An 18589-nucleotide genomic window follows, 5' to 3' on the forward strand; every position below is an offset into this window, starting at 1 on the left:
AATAAATAAATTTAAGCAATTAAATTATATTAAATAAAAGAAAACAATTTTGACATAAAAATCAACAAGAGAAAAAACACAAAAGAATATTTAACCAAATCTGAAAAAAAAACAAGAAACTTATTTAACACGAGATTCGAAGAGATTAGGAAAGATTGAAGTACAAATAAGATATTTTAATTTGAGATGAACAAAATCTGAATAGAATTATAGAAATAGAACAGAAGAATAACGTTAAATAAATCTAAAAAACTTAGAGAATGTAAATAAAATTTGACACATAGGTTAATTTAATTTGAAGAATAAATATATATACATATATATACATATATGTAAAAATATTTAACAATATAGTAGTACATAAATGATGAATAATGAATATGGAAAAAACAAAAGAGAATATTTAACATAAAAGTTAAATATTATAAAATAAAAAAGAATGAAACATAAGAGAAGAATTTAATATCAAAGTTAAAAAAATCTAAATCCAAAAATCTAAAACAACAAAGAAAGAATTTAACATGAGTGTTAAATTCTTCAATTAGAAAAACATACATAAAAGAGAAAATTTAATTGATTTGTGTAAATGTTTTTCTTTTTTTTATTTAGATAATATTTCTCTTAAATCCTTTTAAATGTTTTTCATTTCAATTCTTTCAGATTTTTTATAACTTTGAGATTCTGTGAAATTCTTCTTCAATATTTTAATTTTCTCTTACTTCATGATACTTATTAACTTTTACATTATACTTTCTTTTCATGTTTTTAATTCATGTCATTAATTCATTTTTTATGTATTACAATGTAACATAATACTTTTCTTATATATTGCAGCATTCTGAGGTTAATTAATTAATATGCTGCAACATATAAAGGAATTTATTATTATGGTACATATATGAATAATGAATAAATATAAAAACATAAAAAGAGAATATAACATAATATAACAAGTTATGTAACAAAAATAAAGTAAAAAAGGATTGAAACATAGCTAAAGAATTTAATCCCACAGTAAAAAAGAAATCTAAATCTAAAAATCTAAAATATCAAAAAGCAAATTTTGTTATTTTCTTTAAATGTTTTCCTTAATTTCTATTATATCTAATATCTAATATTTCTATTAAATCCTTCTTTCATGTTTCAATATTTTTAGACTTTTTTAACTTTGAGATTAAATTCCTCTCAAATGTTTCAATTTTTTTCTATTTTATGATAATAATAACTTTTACATTTTACATGATAATAATAACTTTTACATTATATTCTCTTTTCATGTTTTATTTCATTATTTATGTATTACAATGTTAAATTCTTTTCCTATATATTGCAGCATTGTAAGATTTTGTTAATTGTTATGTTGCAACATATAAAAGAATTTATTGTTACATTATAATAAATAAATAAATGTGTATAAACATATAAGAGGAAAATGTAAGATAAAAGTTAACCATTATAAAAAAGAGGATTGAAACATAACTGAAGAATAAAATTTCAAAGTCAAGAAAAATCTAAATCTAAAATTCTAAAACATCAAAAAGAAGCAAATTTTGTTGTTTTGCTTAAATGTTTTCTTTAATTTAGATAATATTTCTGTTAAATCTTTCTCTCATATTTCAGTATTTTTAAACTTTTCTAACTTTGAGGTTAAATTCCTCTCAAATATTTCAATTTTTTTCTACTTTATGATAACAATAACTTTTACATTATATTCTCTTTTCATATTTAATTTCATTATTTATGTATTACAATGTTAAATTCTTTTCCAATATGTTGCAGCATTGTAAGATTTTGCTAATTGTTATGTTGCAACATATAAAAAGTTTAATGTTATAATATATAAATAATTAATAAATATACAAACAAAAAAGGAGAATTCAACATAAAGTATATTAGAAAGTAGAAAAGGATTGAAACATAGCTGAAGAACTTAATCTCAAAGTTAAGAAAATCTAAAGGAACTAAATAACAAAAAGGAATTTACAACAACAAATGGTAATTGAATAAGATAAACAATTTAAGAAAAACAATTTATTATATTTAACAAAGCTTCAAGATATAAGAATAGAATTGAACTATTGATCCTAATATACAAAAAGAATAAAAAAATTCCATGGAAGGATTGTTCAATGTAAAAATTAAAAAAATTCCAAAAATGTTAAAACATAGAAAAATAATTTAGCATAAATGTTAATTGAATTAGAAAAGACATATATATGAAAAATAACTGAAGGTAATTGAACTTAAACAATAATAATTATAGATTATAAGAAATGAGTATAAGAACATAAAAAGGAAATGTAACATAAAACTCAACAATAATAAACTAAAAATGATTGAATCATAAGAGAAGATTTTTCTCCAAGGAGGATAAAGTAGAGTAAGAATTAAGTATTATTGCCATCTCTTAGTGCTTTTAGAAAATATCATCTTAAAGAAATGTTTCTAGCTTGCAAGAGATGGTGCTCACGTTCAATTCTTATCTTATCTCTATTCATTTCCTCTTCGTCTATTACTTATTCTAATTTATGTGTTTCATTATCGATCATAAAATAAACGTATAAACGAAATATCGACGAGAAATAGATTGACGCGACATCTTCGAACATTGTAAAATATGTTCTGAACCGAAAAAAGATTAGAGCTACGCCGTCTAGCGTAATATAATTTGATTACATATACAATTATTATCACTCAAGGTACAAAGAAATAAAATCTTATGCTTTATAAATTTCCCAAATTATTTTATTCGTAAATAAATTCTCCTTTCCTAAATGTATGTTATCCACCTATTTATCTACAGTATCTACTTTTCTACAATACATAACTTTATTTAATACCCTTGATTCTGCATGCACTTAATTTTAAATACACTTTTTTAATCAATTATACAATCTTCTGTTCCTGTAAGAAATCCTGAAACAAACTTGAATTAAAAATATAACATTAACATTTAATTTATTCTGAAAGTTTTTTTTTTATGTTTCTTATCTATATAAGAATTTAAACACTTTGTTCCTAATTCAGCTTTGATTGAACATCTAACAAATTCTCTTCGTATCAACATTCATCATATTTACATTCACACTGATTGATGACACACAAATTCCAAAAAATTTGTGATACGACATAAAACCACATGTGGCAAGAGGAAAATGCAAATCAGTATATACCAATGATGGCTAATGAACAAAGTCATGTAGCTATCAAGTATCAAGCATTTGTTTATAATGAGGAAATTAAGGAATTAAGGATAGCAAAATGATCATATTGCCTTGAAAAATAGGAAATGTTGATTTGGAAAACGAATCAAAGTGGGGAAAGCGAAGCTGCTTTTTTTAACAATAAGAAGAAGAAGAACAGAACATCGTTTATAAATCCCATCTATCAAGAAAAAAAGCTAAATGTTTCCTACAACCTATTCTATATTACCTATTAATATAAAAAATTAGAATATTTATCTGATGATAAGATGTAATCCATTCCACATAATCCATTGTTGAAAGCTGAAGGAGATTTCTGAAACAAACTATAGAACAGAATTAGTGAAACAACAACAATAACAAAGGTAATTAATTTCCAACAAATGAGGATAACACATTATTATCTATCTATTTTTCCTGTTTATTTTCTTCTATTTTTCATATTTCATATCTGTAACAAACTCAATTACTGGATTAATAATTAAAAATAATTTACACCTAGAAAAAGAAAGGAAAAATTTAATTAAAAAAACAAATTATCAAAATGTTGTTAAGCAACTCATTATTTTAAATGGGAGATATTCATCGATAAGAAAGAAATACATATTTTAACAGTATTTTCAATAACAAACGTTCTTAATAAGGGGGTGCTGAAATGAAAAAAACGACGAAAAGGTAACCAGAAGGGTAACCAAAATAATTATCCACCCAATGTAAATCCGAACAAACCGTGAGTGGAATTTATTTCTATTTCGCAACACTAAAATGCTAAAATGTCAAAAGAAAACGCGAAGAGTGCTTCACTGTACTTTCAATGCAATTCTATATCAGCAAAAAAAGATAAAAAAAAGGATAAAAGATTCGCGAAAACATATACGAAACTCTAATAAACTAATTTATGCACTCATAATTTTTTTATTATAGACGCAACACTATATAATAGCGGAAGATTGCAGCCATAGTCAGAGACTGCCGTCGTACAATCACCTTTCATACAGCTTTTTTGACTGTAATAGGTGATTCAGGAACTTGATACTTCCACAGTCCAAGTGGAAGAAATATGGGCAATTTGAGCAAAAACGCAAAACTACTATAAAAACGCGATTATTTTTCAACGCAACACTAATTCTTCAAACGAATTTAATATAAAATTTATTATTATTTTATAAATCGAAAAAGCTACTTTAAATATCACGATATCATAAATCATAATTGCATTATAATAAAGAATAAATTCAAATATATATTAAAAGAAAAAAAAAAGAAAATAAAAAATTGATTAATTCATAATGAAAATAATTAAACGTAACCGCGATATTCTTTTCAACGCAACGCTATAGCAAACGCGATCATCATTTTATCGCAACTCTAATTCAACCCGTTTACTAATCAATCGCAACACTAATGCAAATTCGCGATATGCCCATGATGACTGGATAAACGATAGGCCAGCATGCAAATTGGCCAAGACAATACAACATATAATACGTATTACTAAAACGAGCACAATGACAAAGTAGTAACAATGATTTCCCATTCTTTGGATCGAGACAAGATCCAAAAGATGAGAAACCATTCGTTGCAGCCCTCTTCGTGACAGTTTGTCGGGCCTCTTCGGTCTTCCTCCTTCGGGCGCAATGCCCGCTGAAACTTAAATCTAGGCTCGAGATTCACTAATCGTAAACCAAAGAAAAAAGAAAAAAGGACTAAATCGCGGAAGCTAAATGCACATGGACGACCAACAATTGCAATGATCGTTCTCCGTACATGCACAGAATCTCGAGCGCAACGTTCGTTTCGAAAGCAAATCACGACCGCGACCGCGAAATTCGAAAACTCGATGAGCAAAACCAGAGACGAATGGCATTGTCATCCATTCGTCTCAGTTTCGCCCTCGATTTCTCAAATTTTATTCCCTGAAACAAGTTGTCACGCGAAAACGCGCCTACCCGATCAGAGACTGTGACAACCTGCCCGGCCCTACCTACTTATAATTAAACAGACACACCAGAAGTATACTACCTATCCTACCTAGCCCTATATTTAAAAAATATGGCAAAACAGGCATACCAACACACTCATTCCACGATTCTCACACATAACACCCGGGCGCAAAAGCCTACACTAGGGAAAGCGTCCCGGGACGCCTCCGACACCCGAGCTTGGCACACTACTCGCACACTCTAACTTTACGTACCTTTTCCTGAAATCGACTGACGATGGCTAGCGACCATTGCGTGAAACGCGACAAAACACGTGTATTTACATTTTAATTGTGAATATTTATGAATACGTAACGTTTTCCAAAATACTAGTCACCAGACTAAACGGTACCATTATTATAACCATTATTCTCAACCAAAATTGTACAATTATGATATTGTAATTTGATACTAAAGATTAGTAATCTTACTATTTATTACTTATTCGCAATATTTTATTACGAGTATGATTGTAAATTGCGATTGAATAGTGAAAGAAATAATAATTGAAACGACGCAATTCCACAGCCTAACCACACACACACACACAATGTGGAAAGTACGTCGTGCACGATACACTAACGCATCGTCAGTCGCTAAAAATTTGTATTAACTTATGAACTAGGTCATCATACCCATTGCCTCTCCTTCACTCAAGTAACACCTGGGCACGTGAGTGAATTCCTGGCAATGAACATGGAAAGGGTTAAACCTGAAAATCCTGAGCTAAAAAGATATTAATATATTCATTTTGTATCTAACGGGCTAATATTCTTTGACTTTGTATTATATATTTCAAATTATACAATTATATAAATTATATTATATATTTCAAATTTTTATTATCATGTTTCAAATTTTGTGTGACTCTATTTTATATTTCGTATCATTAATTAAACAAGTTCTTGAATTTTTAGCATATTAAATTTTTAATATTGAATTGAAAAAGGAATTTAGAATTCATTGTAATTTAATATAAAATATTAATAGAAATACCCTCAGACGATTCCTTCATCAGAGCATATTTTCAAAACCAAGAAGAATGATATTCAAAACTTATTGCTCTGATTCTAAAATCTGCCTGTCGCGAAATGTCTCCTTGCGCAAAATTTAATTCACATTTGTACGAGTAAAAATTGAACTTTACTATCTACCAGTGTTGTAAATCATACTGAAGTTATATGAAATTATTATATGACAAACACAATAATCAAATTGACCAAATAACTTAAAATGTTACTCTGAAGAATTTTGAATTATAGAAATTCAAATTAACAGTAACATGTATTACACTGATAATTATATAATAATAATTATTATACGTTTTATGCCAGTTATGTTCAGAAAATTACCAAACATTTTATATTAATCAAAAACGCGAAGCGTAAGAAGACTCTAGCCTGAACTAATAAATAAAACACAATAGAAATAATTGTTACTACTCGCGGGTATTTATTTATAATAATATAATATACCCGCGGTCATTGTGCTCGTGCAAAATTCTACGTATACAACCAATCACTCGTGTCGATTCGGATCTTTATCCTACGACATGATTGAGTGACCGGAGGAACCAAAAAGCATGCGACTCACCATACGATGCGAACGCCTTCATTGTTATTGTAGCCAAGAAGTCATCGAGAAGAAGGTTGGATAGTCATCAGGATGGATGGAAGGATGGAAGAAATCTGTGACAAAACGTCATAATTTAAAACACGGTTCCGATTACTTGAAAAAAATTGAAATACGAAACTATTAAATATGCAATATGTAACAATATATAATATTGAAATTCCATTTAACTTCTATTTACAAGAATAAAAATTTAGATAGATAAAAGAATAATTACCTCTTCGCGTGATGGATGATCGCCGTATTCTCTTGAGAGAAGCACCGACTCTACTCTGTACCGGAAACGAATATTTAAAATAAAAAGAAAAAAAATAAAAAATAAGAAACTAATAACGCGTCCGCATAAATTATAATCGACGAACAAACACTGACTCTATCTTCCCGTTTGATTATTCTAATTAAAATTTAATCAGAGCTATTGTGCTCTAAAAAATATTCAAAATACTATGACGAAGCAAACACTGATTCTACTAACCACATTGCGCGTGGTCACAATATAATATTTTCTGAAATTAACATTAAATTAGTATAGAGGGACGGGGAATGATAGAGGAAGAAGCAATATCTTTTGATATTGATAAGATCTTTTTCTTCTCCTTCTTATCGAGCATTTGTTCTAAAAATACTGCCTTTTTATTTTTCACTTTCTTCTAACTAAAACGTAATTTTATTATGAATTGCTTAACAACAATCATTAATAATCCAATAAAACAGAATAAAAATTTATACATACGAAATGTAAAATTTTACCACGAAAAAAAGTCACCAATGGCGTCCATATTGGAATTTTTCCCGCCTTCGAGAATATTACCATAACGCTACCAATTAAACCTGCGCAGAAAAAAATCAAAACTTCTAAATAAATGAATAATATGTATGAAATTAGATCATGTTAAAGTATCACAACGATCAAATCAAATAAAAAAAAAAAACTCACAATATAAAGCATCTTGTAATTCGACACTCGAATTATGTGATAAACGAGGAACTCAAAATTATCAATTCTAATATTGTTGAATAAAATATTCAATAAATGTGTATTAATCAACGCACAAATAATAACAAAAGTAGTCACAAAGAAAGATATTATTAAAATACTATGCAACAAATAAAACAATCGTCTCGAGAAAATTTCAAACGTCTAATCGTCACGACGAACAATGTCACTGCGCTTCGATTTCGCGCATCGAATAACAAGATGGAGAGGGGATACGCTCGACAGGTCGAAACATGTTTGAACACGAATCCGATTTCTTGGAAATGAAATATCATAAGAAATGCTTCTTGCCTCGAGCAAAGTATAAACGAAAGACTAAAAAAAGTAAACAATAAACATACACGCGAGACGTTGTACACAATATATATGTACATTCGGAAAAATATGCGATACTTGAATAATTCGATTTCACGAAATGAATACGTAACAAAGCGTAAAATATTTCATTCACTTTAATACTATTAAAATGATAAAATATAGAGATCAAGAAATTGTAATATAAACGTATTACGATTAAAATTATATTTAAAAAAAGCCGATATACGATTTCAAATTCTGTTTCGAAATATTTCGATACGGGACGTTAATGACGCAATAGACGCGAAATGAACAATTCTAAGGAAAAGACACAAAAACACGGAAAAAACCAATTAATTTCGTTTTCAGTACACTGAATGGATCATTTCAAAAACTAAATTAGCAATATTTTGGTAATAATAAGTGTAAAATAACTTACTGCGATAATCACAATTCGCGACGACACGTCCACTCCACACAATTTTCAACTGTAGACTGACGACATGCGCAGTGTAATGCGCAGTGTAATGCGCAGTGTAATGCGCACTACGATGCGCAATGAGTCCCACGACTACTTGAATAAAGCGACGTTCTGATTGGCTGGCTCATGATGCTTATTTTTTTCATTCAAAAATCGCGCGAAAAATTGAAATATAACATAACACGTATATTAATTATGTGTTACTTGTCAGATTGGAATTCTCTAAAGATCTACTTATTGGAAAAAAATTATTACTAGAATTACCAATTTATCAAGATAATAAGATAGTTGTAATGCAAAGAAGGAATTCAATAAAAATATTTATTAAATTAAATTTAAATATAAGTAAAAATACAAAAGAGAAATTTAACAAAAAACTTAAATAAATTCATGAAAATTGAAAAAATAAAAAGAGAAAGAACGTAATATAAAAGTAACTGAATTTAACATAATTGAAATATAATATAAATAAAACACAAGACTTGAATTTAAATTTAAAATAAATAAATTTAAGCAATTAAATTATATTAAATAAAAGAAAACAATTTTGACATAAAAATCAACAAGAGAAAAAACACAAAAGAATATTTAACCAAATCTGAAAAAAAAACAAGAAACTTATTTAACACAAGATTCGAAGAGATTAGGAAAGATTGAAGTACAAATAAGATATTTTAATTTGAGATGAACAAAATCTGAATAGAATTATAGAAATAGAACAGAAGAATAACGTTAAATAAATCTAAAAAACTTAGAGAATGTAAATAAAATTTGACACATAGATTAATTTAATTTGAAGAATAAATATATATACATATATATACATATATGTAAAAAAATATTTAACAATATAGTAGTACATAAATGATGAATAATGAATATGGAAAAAAACAAAAGAGAATATTTAACATAAAAAGTTAAATATTATAAAATAAAAAAGAATGAAACATAAGAGAAGAATTTAATATCAAAGTTAAAAAAAAAATCTAAATCCAAAAATCTAAAACAACAAAGAAAGAATTTAACATGAGTGTTAAATTCTTCAATTAGAAAAAACATACATAAAAGAGAAAATTTAATTGATTTGTGTAAATGTTTTTCTTTTTTTTTATTTAGATAATATTTCTCTTAAGTCCTTTTAAATTCATTTTTCAGTTTTTCATTTCAATTCTTTCAGATTTTTTATAACTTTGAGATTCTGTGAAATTCTTCTTCAATATTTTAATTTTCTCTTACTTCATGATACTTATTAACTTTTACATTATACTTTCTTTTCATGTTTTTAATTCATGTCATTAATTCATTTTTTATGTATTACAATGTAACATAATACTTTTCTTATATATTGCAGCATTCTGAGGTTAATTAATTAATATCAATTAATTAATATGCTGCAACATATAAAGGAATTTATTATTATGGTACATATATGAATAATGAATAAATATAAAAACATAAAAAGAGAATATAACATAATATAACAAGTTATGTAACAAAAATAAAGTAAAAAAGGATTGAAACATAGCTAAAGAATTTAATCCCACAGTAAAAAAAGAAATCTAAATCTAAAAATCTAAAATATCAAAAAAGCAAATTTTGTTATTTTCTTTAAATGTTTTCCTTAATTTCTATTATATCTAATATCTAATATTTCTATTAAATCCTTCTTTCATGTTTCAATATTTTTAGACTTTTTTAACTTTGAGATTAAATTCCACTCAAATGTTTCAATTTTTTTCTATTTTATGATAATAATAACTTTTACATTTTACATGATAATAATAACTTTTACATTATATTCTCTTTTCATGTTTTATTTCATTATTTATGTATTACAATGTTAAATTCTTTTCCTATATATTGCAGCATTGTAAGATTAATTAATTGTTAATTGTTAATTGTTATGTTGCAACATATAAAAGAATTTATTGTTACATTATAATAAATAAATAAATGTGTATAAACATATAAGAGGAAAATGTAACATAAAAGTTAACCATTATAAAAAAGAGGATTGAAACATAGCTGAAGAATAAAATTTCAAAGTCAAGGAAAATCTAAATCTAAAATTCTAAAACATCAAAAGAAGCAAATTTTGTTGTTTTGCTTAAATGTTTTCTTTAATTTAGATAATATTTCTGTTAAATCTTTCTCTCATATTTCAGTATTTTTAAACTTTTCTAACTTTGAGGTTAAATTCCTCTCAAATATTTCAATTTTTTTCTACTTTATGATAACAATAACTTTTACATTATATTCTCTTTTCATGTTTAATTTCATTATTTATGTATTACAATGTTAAATTCTTTTCCAATATGTTGCAGCATTGTAAGATTTTGCTAATTGTTATGTTGCAACATATAAAAAGTTTAATGTTATAATATATAAATAATTAAAAATATACAAACAAAAAAGGAGAATTCAACATAAAGTATATTAGAAAGTAGAAAAGGATTGAAACATAGCTGAAGAACTTAATCTCAAAGTTAAGAAAATCTAAAGGAACTAAATAACAAAAAGGAATTTACAACAACAAATGGTAATTGAATAAGATAAACAATTTAAGAAAAACAATTTATTATATTTAACAAAGCTTCAAGATATAAGAATAGAATTGAACTATTGATCCTAATATACAAAAAGAATAAAAAAATTCCATGGAAGGATTGTTCAATGTAAAAATTAAAAAAAATTCCAAAAATGTTAAAACATAGAAAAAATAATTTAGCATAAATGTTAATTGAATTAGAAAAGACATATATATGAAAAATAACTGAAGGTAATTGAACTTAAACAATAATAATTATAGATTATAAGAAATGAGTATAAGAACATAAAAAGGAAATGTAACATAAAACTCAACAATAATAAACTAAAAATGATTGAATCATAAGAGAAGATTTTTCTCCAAGGAGGATAAAGTAGAGTAAGAATTAAGTATTATTGCCATCTCTTAGTGCTTTTAGAAAATATCATCTTAAAGAAATGTTTCTAGCTTGCAAGAGATGGTGCTCACGTTCAATTCTTATCTTATCTCTATTCATTTCCTCTTCGTCTATTACTTATTCTAATTTATGTGTTTCATTATCGATCATAAAATAAACGTATAAACGAAATATCGACGAGAAATAGATTGACGCGACATCTTCGAACATTGTAAAATATGTTCTGAACCGAAAAAAGATTAGAGCTACGCCGTCTAGCGTAATATAATTTGATTACATATACAATTATTATCACTCAAGGTACAAAGAAATAAAATCTTATGCTTTATAAATTTCCCAAATTATTTTATTCGTAAATAAATTCTCCTTTCCTAAATGTATGTTATCCACCTATTTATCTACAGTATCTACTTTTCTACAATACATAACTTTATTTAATACCCTTGATTCTGCATGCACTTAATTTTAAATACACTTTTTTAATCAATTATACAATCTTCTGTTCCTGTAAGAAATCCTGAAACAAACTTGAATTAAAAATATAACATTAACATTTAATTTATTCTGAAAGTTTTTTTTTTATATTTCTTATCTATATAAGAATTTAAACACTTTGTTCCTAATTCAGCTTTGATTGAACATCTAACAAATTCTCTTCGTATCAACATTCATCATATTTACATTCACACTGATTGATGACACACAAATTCCAAAAATTTGTGATACGACATAAAACCACATGTGGCAAGAGGAAAATGCAAATCAGTATATACCAATGATGGCTAATGAACAAAGTCATGTAGCTATCAAGTATCAAGCATTTGTTTATAATGAGGAAATTAAGGAATTAAGGATAGCAAAATGATCATATTGCCTTGAAAAATAGGAAATGTTGATTTGGAAAACGAATCAAAGTGGGGAAAGCGAAGCTGCTTTTTTTAACAATAAGAAGAAGAAGAACAGAACATCGTTTATAAATCCCATCTATCAAGAAAAAAAGCTAAATGTTTCCTACAACCTATTCTATATTACCTAATATAAAAAATTAGAATATTTATCTGATGATAAGATGTAATCCATTCCACATAATCCATTGTTGAAAGCTGAAGGAGATTTCTGAAACAAACTATAGAACAGAATTAGTGAAACAACAACAATAACAAAGGTAATTAATTTCCAACAAATGAGGATAACACATTATTATCTATCTATTTTTTCCTGTTTATTTTCTTCTATTTTTCATATTTCATATCTGTAACAAACTCAATTACTGGATTAATAATTAAAAAATAATTTACACCTAGAAAAAGAAAGGAAGAATTTAATTAAAAAAACAAATTATCAAAATGTTGTTAAGCAACTCATTATTTTAAATGGGAGATATTCATCGATAAGAAAGAAATACATATTTTAACAGTATTTTCAATAACAAACGTTCTTAATAAGGGGGTGCTGAAATGAAAAAACGACGAAAAGGTAACCAGAAGGGTAACCAAAATAATTATCCACCCAATGTAAATCCGAACAAACCGTGAGTGGAATTTATTTCTATTTCGCAACACTAAAATGCTAAAATGTCAAAAGAAAACGCGAAGAGTGCTTCACTGTACTTTCAATGCAATTCTATATCAGCAAAAAAAGATAAAAAAAAGGATAAAAGATTCGCGAAAACATATACGAAACTCTAATAAACTAATTTATGCACTCATAATTTTTTTATTATAGACGCAACACTATATAATAGCGGAAGATTGCAGCCATAGTCAGAGACTGCCGTCGTACAATCACCTTTCATACAGCTTTTTGACTGTAATAGGTGATTCAGGAACTTGATACTTCCACAGTCCAAGTGGAAGAAATATGGGCAATTTGAGCAAAAAAACGCAAAACTACTATAAAAACGCGATTATTTTTCAACGCAACACTAATTCTTCAAACGAATTTAATATAAAATTTATTATTATTTTATAAATCGAAAAAGCTACTTTAAATATCACGATATCATAAATCATAATTGCATTATAATAAAGAATAAATTCAAATATATATTAAAAAAAACAAAAAAAGAAAATAAAAATTGATTAATTCATAATGAAAATAATTAAACGTAACCGCGATATTCTTTTCAACGCAACGCTATAGCAAACGCGATCATCATTTTATCGCAACTCTAATTCAACCCGTTTACTAATCAATCGCAACACTAATGCAAATTCGCGATATGCCCATGATGACTGGATAAACGATAGGCCAGCATGCAAATTGGCCAAGACAATACAACATATAATACGTATTACTAAAACGAGCACAATGACAAAGTAGTAACAATGATTTCCCATTCTTTGGATCGAGACAAGATCCAAAAGATGAGAAACCATTCGTTGCAGCCCTCTTCGTGACAGTTTGTCGGGCCTCTTCGGTCTTCCTCCTTCGGGCGCAATGCCCGCTGAAACTTAAATCTAGGCTCGAGATTCACTAATCGTAAACCAAAGAAAAAAGAAAAAAAAGGACTAAATCGCGGAAGCTAAATGCACATGGACGACCAACAATTGCAATGATCGTTCTCCGTACATGCACAGAATCTCGAGCGCAACGTTCGTTTCGAAAGCAAATCACGACCGCGACCGCGAAATTCGAAAACTCGATGAGCAAAACCAGAGACGAATGGCATTGTCATCCATTCGTCTCAGTTTCGCCCTCGATTTCTCAAATTTTATTCCCTGAAACAAGTTGTCACGCGAAAACGCGCCTACCCGATCAGAGACTGTGACAACCTGCCCGGCCCTACCTACTTATAATTAAACAGACACACCAGAAGTATACTACCTATCCTACCTAGCCCTATATTTAAAAAATATGGCAAAACAGGCATACCAACACACTCATTCCACGATTCTCACACATAACACCCGGGCGCAAAAGCCTACACTAGGGAAAGCGTCCCGGGACGCCTCCGACACCCGAGCTTGGCACACTACTCGCACACTCTAACTTTACGTACCTTTTCCTGAAATCGACTGACGATGGCTAGCGACCATTGCGTGAAACGCGACAAAACACGTGTATTTACATTTTAATTGTGAATATTTATGAATACGTAACGTTTTCCAAAATACTAGTCACCAGACTAAACGGTACCATTATTATAACCATTATTCTCAACCAAAATTGTACAATTATGATATTGTAATTTGATACTAAAGATTAGTAATCTTACTATTTATTACTTATTCGCAATATTTTATTACGAGTATGATTGTAAATTGCGATTGAATAGTGAAAGAAATAATAATTGAAACGACGCAATTCCACAGCCTAACCACACACACACACACAATGTGGAAAGTACGTCGTGCACGATACACTAACGCATCGTCAGTCGCTAAAAAATTTGTATTAACTTATGAACTAGGTCATCATACCCATTGCCTCTCCTTCACTCAAGTAACACCTGGGCACGTGAGTGAATTCCTGGCAATGAACATGGAAAGGGTTAAACCTGAAAATCCTGAGCTAAAAAGATATTAATATATTCATTTTGTATCTAACGGGCTAATATTCTTTGACTTTGTATTATATATTTCAAATTATACAATTATATAAATTATATTATATATTTCAAATTTTTATTATCATGTTTCAAATTTTGTGTGACTCTATTTTATATTTCGTATCATTAATTAAACAAGTTCTTGAATTTTTAGCATATTAAATTTTTAATATTGAATTGAAAAAGGAATTTAGAATTCATTGTAATTTAATATAAAATATTAATAGAAATACCCTCAGACGATTCCTTCATCAGAGCATATTTTCAAAACCAAGAAGAATGATATTCAAAACTTATTGCTCTGATTCTAAAATCTGCCTGTCGCGAAATGTCTCCTTGCGCAAAATTTAATTCACATTTGTACGAGTAAAAATTGAACTTTACTATCTACCAGTGTTGTAAATCATACTGAAGTTATATGAAATTATTATATGACAAACACAATAATCAAATTGACCAAATAACTTAAAATGTTACTCTGAAGAATTTTGAATTATAGAAATTCAAATTAACAGTAACATGTATTACACTGATAATTATATAATAATAATTATTATACGTTTTATGCCAGTTATGTTCAGAAAATTACCAAACATTTTATATTAATCAAAAACGCGAAGCGTAAGAAGACTCTAGCCTGAACTAATAAATAAAACACAATAGAAATAATTGTTACTACTCGCGGGTATTTATTTATAATAATATAATATACCCGCGGTCATTGTGCTCGTGCAAAATTCTACGTATACAACCAATCACTCGTGTCGATTCGGATCTTTTATCCTACGACATGATTGAGTGACCGGAGGAACCAAAAGCATGCGACTCACCATACGATGCGAACGCCTTCATTGTTATTGTAGCCAAGAAGTCATCGAGAAGAAGGTTGGATAGTCATCAGGATGGATGGAAGGATGGAAGAAATCTGTGACAAAACGTCATAATTTAAAACACGGTTCCGATTACTTGAAAAAAATTGAAATACGAAACTATTAAATATGCAATATGTAACAATATATAATATTGAAATTCCATTTAACTTCTATTTACAAGAATAAAAATTTAGATAGATAAAAGAATAATTACCTCTTCGCGTGATGGATGATCGCCGTATTCTCTTGAGAGAAGCACCGACTCTACTCTGTACCGGAAACGAATATTTAAAATAAAAAGAAAAAAAATAAAAAATAAGAAACTAATAACGCGTCCGCATAAATTATAATCGACGAACAAACACTGACTCTATCTTCCCGTTTGATTATTCTAATTAAAATTTAATCAGAGCTATTGTGCTCTAAAAATATTCAAAATACTATGACGAAGCAAACACTGATTCTACTAACCACATTGCGCGTGGTCACAATATAATATTTTCTGAAATTAACATTAAATTAGTATAGAGGGACGGGGAATGATAGAGGAAGAAGCAATATCTTTTGATATTGATAAGATCTTTTTTCTTCTCCTTCTTATCGAGCATTTGTTCTAAAAATACTGCCTTTTTATTTTTTCACTTTCTTCTAACTAAAACGTAATTTTATTATGAATTGCTTAACAACAATCATTAATAATCCAATAAAACAGAATAAAAATTTATACATACGAAATGTAAAATTTTACCACGAAAAAAAGTCACCAATGGCGTCCATATTGGAATTTTTCCCGCCTTCGAGAATATTACCATAACGCTACCAATTAAACCTGCGCAGAAAAAATCAAAACTTCTAAATAAATGAATAATATGTATGAAATTAGATCATGTTAAAGTATCACAACGATCAAATCAAATAAAAAAAAAAACTCACAATATAAAGCATCTTGTAATTCGACACTCGAATTATGTGATAAACGAGGAACTCAAAATTATCAATTCTAATATTGTTGAATAAAATATTCAATAAATGTGTATTAATCAACGCACAAATAATAACAAAAGTAGTCACAAAGAAAGATATTATTAAAATACTATGCAACAAATAAAACAATCGTCTCGAGAAAATTTCAAACGTCTAATCGTCACGACGAACAATGTCACTGCGCTTCGATTTCGCGCATCGAATAACAAGATGGAGAGGGGATACGCTCGACAGGTCGAAACATGTTTGAACACGAATCCGATTTCTTGGAAATGAAATATCATAAGAAATGCTTCTTGCCTCGAGCAAAGTATAAACGAAAGACTAAAAAAAGTAAACAATAAACATACACGCGAGACGTTGTACACAATATATATGTACATTCGGAAAAATATGCGATACTTGAATAATTCGATTTCACGAAATGAATACGTAACAAAGCGTAAAATATTTCATTCACTTTAATACTATTAAAATGATAAAATATAGAGATCAAGAAATTGTAATATAAACGTATTACGATTAAAATTATATTTAAAAAAAGCCGATATACGATTTCAAATTCTGTTTCGAAATATTTCGATACGGGACGTTAATGACGCAATAGACGCGAAATGAACAATTCTAAGGAAAAGACACAAAAACACGGAAAAAACCAATTAATTTCGTTTTCAGTACACTGAATGGATCATTTCAAAAACTAAATTAGCAATATTTTGGTAATAATAAGTGTAAAATAACTTACTGCGATAATCACAATTCGCGACGACACGTCCACTCCACACAATTTTCAACTGTAGACTGACGACATGCGCAGTGTAATGCGCAGTGTAATGCGCACTACGATGCGCAATGAGTCCCGCGACTACTTGAATAAAGCGACGTTCTGATTGGCTGGCTCATGATGCTTATTTTTTTCATTCAAAAATCGCGCGAAAAATTGAAATATAACATAACACGTATATTAATTATGTGTTACTTGTCAGATTGGAATTCTCTAAAGATCTACTTATTGGAAAAAAAAAATTATTACTAGAATTACCAATTTATCAAGATAATAAGATAGTTGTAATGCAAAGAAGGAATTCAATAAAAATATTTATTAAATTAAATTTAAATATAAGTAAAAATACAAAAGAGAAATTTAACAAAAAACTTAAATAAATTCATGAAAATTGAAAAAATAAAAAGAGAACGTAATATAAAAGTAACTGAATTTAACATAATTGAAATATAATATAAATAAAACACAAGACTTGAATTTAAATTTAAAATAAATAAATTTAAGCAATTAAATTATATTAAATAAAAGAAAACAATTTTGACATAAAAATCAACAAGAGAAAAAACACAAAAGAATATTTAACCAAATCTGAAAAAAAAACAAGAAACTTATTTAACACGAGATTCGAAGAGATTAGGAAAGATTGAAGTACAAATAAGATATTTTAATTTGAGATGAACAAAATCTGAATAGAATTATAGAAATAGAACAGAAGAATAACGTTAAATAAATCTAAAAAACTTAGAGAATGTAAATAAAATTTGACACATAGGTTAATTTAATTTGAAGAATAAATATATATACATATATATACATATATGTAAAAAAATATTTAACAATATAGTAGTACATAAATGATGAA

General features: G+C 27.7%; 2 long non-coding RNA genes across 5 annotated transcripts; both read right to left on the reverse strand.

Annotated features, from left to right (window-relative positions):
* Positions 1–2202: 2202 nt before the first annotated feature.
* LOC133666749 (uncharacterized) lies at positions 2203–8608 on the reverse strand. 3 transcript variants are annotated; one of them, XR_009831297.1, is made up of 4 exons: positions 8551–8608; positions 7551–7648; positions 3433–3529; positions 2203–2926 (listed from the first exon to the last, which is right to left on the reverse strand). It is a non-coding gene; the product is annotated as an uncharacterized LOC133666749 (long non-coding RNA). The 3 variants fall into 3 exon arrangements; XR_009831296.1 differs by having other exon boundaries at positions 2882–3529; XR_009831298.1 differs by lacking the exons at positions 7551–7648; positions 8551–8608 and adding exons at positions 6779–6873; positions 7035–7375 and having other exon boundaries at positions 2882–3529.
* Positions 8609–12018: 3410 nt separating this feature from the next.
* On the reverse strand, positions 12019–18120 carry LOC133666876 (uncharacterized). 2 transcript variants are annotated; one of them, XR_009831673.1, is made up of 4 exons: positions 17689–18120; positions 16691–16788; positions 12570–12837; positions 12019–12064 (listed from the first exon to the last, which is right to left on the reverse strand). It is a non-coding gene; the product is annotated as an uncharacterized LOC133666876 (long non-coding RNA). The 2 variants fall into 2 exon arrangements; XR_009831672.1 differs by lacking the exon at positions 12019–12064 and having other exon boundaries at positions 12259–12837.
* Between the last annotated feature and the right edge of the window lie 469 nt (positions 18121–18589).

This window comes from Apis cerana, linkage group LG10 (genome assembly GCF_029169275.1).
Source record: "Apis cerana isolate GH-2021 linkage group LG10, AcerK_1.0, whole genome shotgun sequence".
NCBI classification, from domain to species: domain Eukaryota; kingdom Metazoa; phylum Arthropoda; class Insecta; order Hymenoptera; family Apidae; genus Apis; species Apis cerana.